Source organism: Meleagris gallopavo, chromosome 15 (genome assembly GCF_000146605.3).
Source record: "Meleagris gallopavo isolate NT-WF06-2002-E0010 breed Aviagen turkey brand Nicholas breeding stock chromosome 15, Turkey_5.1, whole genome shotgun sequence".
Classification (NCBI taxonomy): Eukaryota; Metazoa; Chordata; class Aves; order Galliformes; family Phasianidae; genus Meleagris; species Meleagris gallopavo.
In genome coordinates this window covers 14,190,547-14,197,162 of record NC_015025.2, presented here as the reverse complement: position 1 = coordinate 14,197,162, position 6,616 = coordinate 14,190,547, and the positions used below count along the sequence as shown (strand labels likewise).

At 51.4% G+C, this 6,616-nt stretch overlaps 2 long non-coding RNA genes across 2 annotated transcripts; both read right to left on the bottom strand.

The window, feature by feature from the left end:
• Positions 1-1,886: 1,886 nt before the first annotated feature.
• Positions 1,887-2,442, bottom strand: LOC116217197. The gene is made up of 2 exons (XR_004161377.1): positions 2,162-2,442; positions 1,887-2,018 (listed from the first exon to the last, which is right to left on the bottom strand). It is a non-coding gene; the product is annotated as an uncharacterized LOC116217197 (long non-coding RNA).
• Positions 2,443-2,584: 142 nt separating this feature from the next.
• On the bottom strand, positions 2,585-5,602 carry LOC104913299. The gene is made up of 3 exons (XR_795283.2): positions 4,178-5,602; positions 2,703-2,763; positions 2,585-2,625 (listed from the first exon to the last, which is right to left on the bottom strand). It is a non-coding gene; the product is annotated as an uncharacterized LOC104913299 (long non-coding RNA).
• Between the last annotated feature and the right edge of the window lie 1,014 nt (positions 5,603-6,616).

Below are 6,616 nucleotides of genomic sequence, written 5' to 3'. Positions count from 1 at the left end.
AAACCAACAACACTGTAAGGTGGGGGCATTTCTGCAATAAATGATGTGGAAATCCATCTTCTCTCCATGCCCAGGGTCTCATGGCAGCTGTGCTTCTGCAAGGTTTGTGCATGGTCCCTTCAGCTGCTCCCTGAGCACAGGCTGCACACCTCCTCCTGCTGCCTCAGGGAGGTTATATAAAGAGGAGACGATGTGTGTAAACAAGGCTTGCTTAAGTAACTCCTTGGCTGTTGATTTCTCTTGCTGTCTCCTTTTCCTACTCCACCCTCCCCTATGCTGGACGGACATGATGGGCACCTCTGTGTCCACGCTCTGCTCCCCACCATCCAAGGGTACATCCAAGGTTGAACCTTGCAGAAGTTTTGAGCAGATTCAGTGGTTAAACACCACAGTGGGGACAGATTTGGTGTTCAGCAGTGCTTGGGAAGTGCCCAGCCATCACAGCCTGGGCAAGCCCAGAGGTCATGCTGGGGGACACCTCTCTGTCCCCAGCCACTGCCACCCATGGGGACATACAGTTCACTCTGCTGAAGGTCCTCAGCATCCCCAAAAGCCAGATGTTTTGCTTGTGTTTTGCCTCCTCCAAGAAGTGTTATTAAAGCCCTTGATACACTTGGCTGGCATTGATGCTTATGCTATAATCCCGTTCATGTCACCTGGATGCAAACCAGGGCTGAGACATAATGAGGAGTTATGGACCATGGGTGATTTGAAATGGTTTGCATGCCTGCAGCTTTCTGGGGAAACCTCATGGCTTCAAACGAAGGCAGCACATTGTGATGTCCAGAGCACAGTGCACAACACAGGATGGAGAACCTTTGGGGCTCCTTTGGTTGCTCATACAGCCGTTCGCTGGAGCTGCTTTGCCTTGAACCACAAAACAGATGCTGTATTTGCACAGAGCTCTGTGCACTGCCCAAAGAAGGGCCCATAAAACAGAGTGAGACTTTTCCTGTCTCATTACTCACCAGCACCCAGCAGCACAGGGATGTGCACGTGCTGGATCTGAGCACATGAAGCTCTGGGATTTGGGGCAGGGTGAGGATGGGTACTATGAACATTGAACCCCAGAAATTCCCACCATATGGGAGCAAAGCCCAAAGGCACTGTGGGCGTTCCATGTTTGGATGCAGGCTGCATCCCGTGCACGAGTCCCACATACCAACACAGAGGGCGGTGGAAGCTGCAATGCCCTGTGGGGCTGTTTTACATCGAGGTGTCCTTGTTCCCCTGACCACAAGGCACTTAGGCTCGGCCTTCCAGAACCCACTTTAGCTGCTGGGTTGGTCTGTTTGTTTTGTCTCCGTATTTTCCCTTTAATCTCTATGCTGGTTAATTAAGACAACATTCCTCAGCATCATTCCTGCTCTTTGCTGTGGTTACACAACAGCCGGCTGCATTTGTTCCGAGAAGGCAATACTGAAAGCCAAAAATTCTGTGGTTTCAAGTAAAATCCTCCAATTTGGCTCAGAAGTTTGTCCGAAATAGGCACTATTGAAGGCGTGAGGCCGTTCGGAGGAAGCCTTACCCAACACCCCACGAGTCGTTACGAAACCCCCGGCCCCGCTGCCACTCGTCCCAGTCCCGGTAGATGGCGGTGACAGCTCATTTTTCCCGTTTTCCCTTTTTTCCCGGCTCTCCCAGCCGCAGCAGAGCACGGGGCAGCCACACGCTCGGCATCCTGTTAGCGTCCCGCAGTTCGGGGTTAATTTTTCCCCTGCGAGTGCTTTTGCTGTGGTTTCGATCAATGGGAAATGCCATCCAGCTGTAAGCGTTTCTCTCCATCCTTTTTCACGATCTTGACCAAAACCTGCTCCCCACCACCTGCCTTTTCATAGCTGTTTTAGGGGCGGACAGCTTGTTGGGATGAACAAATAGCATCTCTCTTTAGGGTCCAAATGCTTTTATTTGGCTACCAATGGCCAGCCCCCTCCAGCATCCCCACCTCTTCGGCATGCCCAGCAAGTCTACTCCTGGGCTTCCTTCTCATCATCCTCAGCGTGGCCCTGGTCCTGAGGCTGAAATAAGAAGAAAAGCAGCATGGTGTGAGAGGAAGGCTGGGTGCTGCTGGGTGCCTCCGGGTGCTGAATGCCCCCTAAAAACAGCATGCATGCAATGGTTGGTGCTGGGGAGCTCAGCATGGGGCACGCTGGACGCTTACCTCCTCAGTGCTGCTGCTGCTGCTGCTGTTGTCATCATCTCCAACTCCCTGCAAAGAGGAAAGGACAAGTGTCACCAGGGGACCTGCCCCCCCATTTGCTATTCAGGATGGAGAGAAGTTACACAGAGAGAAAGAGCCAGGCTCTGAGCTGGCTGTCAATGGAAAAGCCACGTCGAGTTCAGGCTGCAGATGGCTCAGCATCAACCACCAGCTGTGAACACCACGAGTCAGGCACCGCTGTCCTTCACAGACAGGATATAAATTAAATCTTTTGAGGCTTTCAAAATCCTCCCACAACTCTTGTACAAAGCAACCATCCCCATGCCACAATACCCCTTTCAGGGGCTGGCCCCACCCTACCAAACACCAGCACTAGGATAACCATACCTCGTCTTTTTCCTCCTCTGCCTCCTGTTTTTTTTCCTCTTCCTTCTCCTCTCTCTCCTTATCTTCCCTTCCAAACCCTGCAGTGGGCACAGGGGGAGGGTCATTAACGGCAGCACCCAGGAGGGTCCCTCCCCAGCTCCCATCCCACACTCACATTTCAGGATCGTCGACATTTCACCACAGCCAAAGGGCTCTGGGGCACGAGGTGCTCACACCTATGGCACACAGAGGGGAGGGAATGAAAATACATCCTTAGTCCCTGCTGTTTGCATGCAGAGAGGTACCTCAACTCCATTTCCAAACCCACCTGGGAGCAGGTGGGAACCACAGAAATATTCAAAATGTTTTAAATTAAGGGTAAGTAAGGCTCCATGCTTTGGGGTTCTGGAGAAGCAACAGATGAGAGACGTCCCCCAGGGATGGGATGAGAGCAGGAAAGGAGATGGAGGCAGCGGCAGTAAGAAAACTCTGAGCGTTGATTAAGTGCCTGAGCAGTGACAGACGGCGAAGAAAGCAGCTCAGAAGAAGGCAAACAGATTTCTTTAAAAACAGCAAGAACAAACAGAGCCCAAAAAAAAAAAAAAGAAAAAAAAACCCCAAGCACTGGCAGCTTAAACATTCCTTCTCAGACACAAAGAGCAAAATTGGCACTTGTGGCAGAGGGAAGGCAGCAGGGCAGGGAGCAGGGCCATGCTGCAGGCGGGGGCACTGGGGTTGGCCCTTTGCCCCAGCACACAGCTACAGAGCAGTCTCTGCTCATCGCTGGTGGAGAGAGGCAGGAGGTGAAGGCTTTCAATTAATGTTTTTAAGCCCACAAAATGACACTGTCTGTGCACAGTGAAGCACAAGGCGGTCTCTGGGTTGGTTACGCTGATCTGTGTTTTCCAAACACGCTCCAGGAGGCCGCAGGCAAAGCGCAGGTAGGGGCTGACAAAGGCACAATTGGTGCAAAGGTAAAATCTAATTAATAATGAATAGCAATCTACTTCCTCTCCATAATTTAGAAGTGCAGCTCTTAATTAGAAATAATTACTTTTTAATCTAAAATCGTTAAAAAGAATCGAACATTAGCGAAAGGAAAGGCAGCCCCTAGGAAGGTGCAACCGATTCCCTGACGCTGGGTGCCATGCACCAAACAGCAGCTCCTGCTCAGCCCCAGACCCATGAGGCTGCCTCTGCTCTGTGCCTCCATGTCAAATGAGCAGTCGTTCACCACAGCCATACAGGGCTCCCAGCCTCGGATGGAGCTGTGAGCTAAAGCATGGGCAGGTGAAGCTTAGCTGTGCTGAGCTGTGATTTCCCTTTGCAGCTGAGCAAAGCAGGAGGTGCACATGGAACAGAACGCTGGGAAACAAAGCAAGCCTTCTTAAACCCATCACATGTGATAGCATGTGTGGTCCCAATGCCTCCAGGCACAACTGAGGAGGACTGCAGCCCTTCCCAGAGAAGATAGGGCACGATGTCCCATCTCCATCCGCAAGATGCCCCACAGCAAAGCTGACCCAGGGCTGCTCCTGCCTCACCCTGCGCATCACCCCACACTTCTACTCCTCTCCTCCAGCCCACAGCATCAATAAGCCGGTCTGTAAATGCCCACAGCGACATTGAAGATGGAGGAAGGTGTCCTACCTGAAGCAGGAAAGGTGAGTGGGCTCCTCGGCATCTAACTGGCAGCAGGCAGAGTGGTGGCTATTTGAGCATTGCGGTCTCCTCCCCAAGTCTCACTTTGGAAGCAGAAAAACTGGCTCTGCCACCCGCCCCGGACAGCACATGACACTGAGAACATGACCAGTCACATTCACACCTTTAGAGCCTGGCAGACATTTCTGCCTCCAGCACTGGCAGCAGCACTGAGCCTGAACCCATACCAGCTCTTCAGGGCACTCCATTGGGAATATACCAAGGGCAGAGCCCTATCAGACACAGAGGATGGAACTTGGAGGTCTCCTTAGAGCCAGAGGGTAAGAACCTCCACCACCAGGTCTTTGCAGCCCTCTTCCCAGAGCATCACAGCCCAGGCAGTGCTCCTTCTGCTCGTCCTTGCTGTTGGCTTCTGCTCCAACATATCATTAAGCAAATAGCTGTCAGCAGAGAGCAGTTACCAGCAAGTCTAAACACTTGCATAATGTGCTTCCCCTCTAATGCAATGCCCTCGTTCCTAATAGCACCAATATGGGATAATAACAGCAACGATAATGTCAAGAAGGGCTTGTGTACCTGAAAGCTGATTTGTTTTCTCCACCTAATAAAAGGTATTACCTCTCCCACAAGATTTGCCCCATTTAAACCCTTCAAATCTACAGCAAAGTTCCTCCCACAGTAATTACAACTGTAATTGTAACTCATGCGCAAGCCAACCCTGGGTACCCTGCAGTAGAGCTGCAGCTGCACAGAGGTCACCCACCCCAAAAACCTGCCCATGGATGCACTGAGCCTTCTGGACTCATGGGAGTCCATGCTGGCCTTAAATACAGAGCATGAGTCCTCCCAGCAAGGTTACATCAAAAGTAAGAGTGGGCAAGGCACACAGAGATCAGGGTCAGGATGAGCACGAGGAGCATGACACCAGGTCATCACAGGGCAGGGAAGATGCTCACTGTCAGGATCAGCTGGAATCCAACCCTGCGTGTCCGAACAGCTCCTGCCATCCCCTGATGAGGATACTCACCCACAGGCATGGTGCTTGACCTTGTTTTGAAAATCATGACCCTATTACAGCAGTCGCTGCTCCCTGCCTGCCCTGCCAGGCTTGTGGTATGATGATGGGGCTCATCCATCATTCTCCAGTCGGCAAGGGCACAGCCCTGGCATTCCTGCAAGGACATGGGGACACAGAGCACCACTCCAGGGCTGTGGCTCCTGGGGGCTGCGGCTCCTGGGGGCTGCCCCAGCCAGGCCACAGCCAGCAGCATCTTGTAACGTGAATCTGGTTGTTACAATGTGATGGGACATCAGTGATCCCAGCCCATAAAGCACACCTGAGCTTTGCTCTCAGCCTACAGCAGGCGTGGAGCTGCCCACAAATGGAAAGGGAACATGGCAGCCAGCACCCAGCATCAGTGCAATGAGCTGCTGTCAAAGTGCAGAGCTGCACTCCCAGAAACATTAATTAGCACAGGACTGGGCGTTTATGTCCTCCCACGCTGGATTTGATTACTGTGCTAAGCAGCCTTTGGCTACAGAAGACCAATCTTTCTGCTGAAATCACATCACTACAGACAACTGTTTATTTATGATCCAGCATGTGTACCTGGGGAAGAAATGCCACAGCCTTCCTCCTCCTGCCACAAGCTCTCCCCTTCCTGCTTCTGAGTCAGAACATTTAATTCATGCTGTGGGTGATTCAGGACACCTGGACAACCATCCCCTCACTCACAGCCACCAGCACCGCTGGCACCAGAGCTGCTGCTACTTCCAAATGAGCAGGACAACCACTCGCCCCTCCTGCGTCAGAGGTTTTGCTGCTGCTGAACGTGTGTGTGTTAATAATGAAAAGTGAGTCCCTGGGAATGTGGCTGGGCCAAGGCTGGGAGCACGTCGGGAGAAGCAAGCCTTTTTCATGTCTTAAACCTTTCCACAGCAGCTGCCAGGAAGCAGCATTTGCAGCTGCAAGTAACAGAATCTCTCCTAAGGAAAGAAAATAATTGTGGGAGGCTTTTTCCCCCTCCCAGCCTCTGCCAGCATCTCAGCTAACTCTTATCTATTCTCAGCCACCTCTCATCTCTCTGAACACCACCAGAAGTTCTCAAATCACTGCCAGCTCTCATCAGATTCACGAGCAAGTCAAGGCTGAGCAATAAGACCTCCAGACAGTTGGATGGTGAATTCTGATGCATCCTTTGGGTAGCAAGATTTCAACAATTGTAACTATTTCTGTTGGCAATCTACTGCGGTCCTTGCAGAGGCACACAAGTGAAGCTGCTGCACATTTGGGCATTGGCTGTTCTAACAAAAAGCAGGTGAGCATGTGACTGAAAGAACTACCATCTGTATTATTTAAAAAAATAATAAAAAAAACAGTCTTCCCTTTAATTATTAAACTACACAGAAGCACTGCAGGCCAGCTTA